Source organism: Cherax quadricarinatus, chromosome 16 (genome assembly GCF_038502225.1).
Source record: "Cherax quadricarinatus isolate ZL_2023a chromosome 16, ASM3850222v1, whole genome shotgun sequence".
Classification (NCBI taxonomy): domain Eukaryota; kingdom Metazoa; phylum Arthropoda; class Malacostraca; order Decapoda; family Parastacidae; genus Cherax; species Cherax quadricarinatus.
Window position 1 is genome coordinate 27,263,543 of NC_091307.1, and position 2,821 is coordinate 27,266,363.

The window sequence follows — 2,821 nt, forward strand, 5'->3', positions numbered from 1 at the left end:
TGATTACCTGGTCCTTGACTGTTGTTTTCCTCCTGATGTGGCTGTACAACAGCTTCGGGTTAGTCTTTACTTTTGATGCTATGTCATTTTCATATTGTCTCTGAGCATCCCTTCTTATCTGTGAATATTCGTTTCTGGCTCTCCGGCTGATTTCTTTATTTTCTTGAGTTCTCTGTCTTCTGTACCTTTTCCATTCTCTAGTACACCTAGTTTTTGCCTCCCTACACCTTTGGGTGAACCAAGGACTCGTTGTGTTCTTCCCATTATTTCTGTTTCCCTTGGGAACAAACCTCTCCTCTGCCTCCTTGCATTTTGTTGCCACATAGTCCATCATTTCTTGTACTGGTTTTCCTGTCAGTTCCCTCTCCCACTGAATGTCTTGAAGGAAGTTCCTCATGCCTGGGTAGTTCCCCCTTTTGTAGTTTGTTTTCTCCCAGCCTATTCCTGCTACTCTCTCCACTTGGAGCTCAACTATGTAGTCGAAGCACAGAACCACATGATCACTAGCTCCCAGGGGCCTTTCATACATGATACCCTCGATGTCCGAACTACTCAAGGTGAATACAAGGTCCAGCCTTGCTGGTTCATCCTCTCCTTTCTCTCTGGTAGTGTCTCTAACATGTTGATGCATGAGGTTTTCCAGTACCACATTCATAATCTTGGCTCTCCATTTTTCGGGACCCCCATGGGGCTCCAGGTTTTCCCAGTCAATCTCCTTGTGATTGAAATCACCCATAACTAGTAACTTTGCTCCCCCCATGTGTGCTCTCCTGGCCACCTCGGCTAGTGTGTCGATCATTGCTCTGTTGCTCTCATCGTATTCTTCTCTTGGCCTCCTGCAGTTCTGTGGTGGGTTGTACATTACTGCAATTATCACCTTATGTCCCTCAGACTGGATTGTTCCTACTAAGTAGTCCCTTTCGCCCGTGCCATCCATTCCTTCCATTTTCTCAAAACCCCACTGGTTTTTAATGAACAGTGCAACTCCTCCTCCCCCTCTCCTCCCTCTGTCTTTCCTGAGGATTTGATATCCGGATGGAAAGATTGAATCTGTTATTATTCTGGTGAGTTTTGTTTCTGTGAGTGCTATTATGTCTGGGGATGTCTCCTTGATTCTTTCGTGCCACTCCTCATACTTGTTTGTTATTCCATCTGCATTTGTATACCACACCTTCAACTTCTTTTCTAAGACTGTGGTCTGGGAGGTATATTGGTGTTGGGGAAGTGGGAGACCTGGTAAGGAACTATGGGTTGTTGCTGTGGGGGTGGAGTTTGTAATGTAGTGGGTGGGGGCATTGGATGTGGCATGGGTGTTTTGATTTAGAGTGTTTGGTTGCACTGGGGTTGACCTGGTTGGGAGGCTTCTATAGGAAGTTGTGAGGGAGGCTGTATTTGATCTTCTTCCTGGGTCTGGGAACTCCTGTCTGGCTTCTCCATCCCCTCTCTTTCCTCCTTTCGCCTTTGTACCATCTCTCTCAGTTTCTGCCTTTCTTCTTGTCTTCTGTCGCGGTCGAGATACACCTTCCTGTATGCCGGCATGTCCCTTAATCGTGCTTTCTCCTGCAGGATCCTGGTCCTAGTCGCTTCTGCCTTGAAGGTCACTTTCACTGCCCGGGTCCTTTTTTTTTACAAACCCCCCTATTCTCCGAAAATTTTCCAGCTGGGTCATGTCGTCTTCTCCTATTGCTTTCATGATGCTTTCAATTGCTTTTTTTCCCCTTGTTTTCTTGCTTCATATGTTTCCCTTCAACTTCCTGGAGCCCATACACAAAGACTGACCTCACCCTTTCATTCTTCTATTGCATATCCCTGTGTATCCCCTCATTTAATTTGGTTTCCTCCACTCCAGCTTTCCTTTCTTCAGTTTCACTGGCTAATGTACTTGGGCTCAGTGGCCTGTCATTTTCCCTTCTCGGCTTTCCTTGGGCTCTGTTGTTGTCTGTTAGGGCCTCCACATAAAGCTTAGCTCTTTCATTTGCTACAGTCTCCTCTGATAGAGCTTCTCCATGCAGTTGTGCCCCTTCTTTCCCTACAGTCCCCTTATTTGTGGCTGAGGTAGCAGTCTCTGTTGTCAATCCTAAAATGTTCTTTAGTTCTTTAGGCTGTTTCAGATTTTTCAGTTCCTCTTCTAAACTCTGTATCCTAGCCTCTGCTGCTTTGACATGCACCTCCCACTTCCTGCTTTCCATATCTATCCTCTCTTCCATTCTCATGCTAAGTTCTTCTAGTTTCTTTTCCCATTCATGATCCCTTTTTATGAGCTCTGCTGCCCAATCTTCCTTAGTAGCTTCCTCCTCCTGTCCCTTGGTTTTTCTTGTGTGTGTATGTGTGTGTGTGTGTGTGTGTGTGTGTGTGTGTGTGTGTGTGTGTGTGTGTGTGTGTGTGTGTGTGTGTGTGTGTGTGTGTGTGTGTGTGTGTGTGTGTGTGTGTGTGTGTGTGTGTGTGTGTGTGTGTGTGTGTGTGTGTGTGTGTGTGTGTGTGTGTGTGTATGTGTGTGTGTGTGTGTGTGTGTGTATGTGTGTGTGTGTGTGTGTGTGTGTGTGTGTGTGTGTGTGTGTGTATGTGTATGTGTGTGTGTGTGTATGTGTGTGTGTGTGTGTGTGTGTGTGTGTATGTGTGTGTGTGTGTGTGTGTGTGTGTGTGTATGTGTGTGTGTGTGTGTGTGTGCAGGTGTGGTTGTTGCTCTGGTGCCAGAAAAGTTTGAGAAGACGAGGCAGTGAAGGAAGGCAGAGAGTTAAGGCTTGAAGTTTGTATCTTCTGACAACCTCTGGCCTTTAGTTGAAAGCAGCAAGTGTTCTGTCACCCTTAATCCCTGTACAAG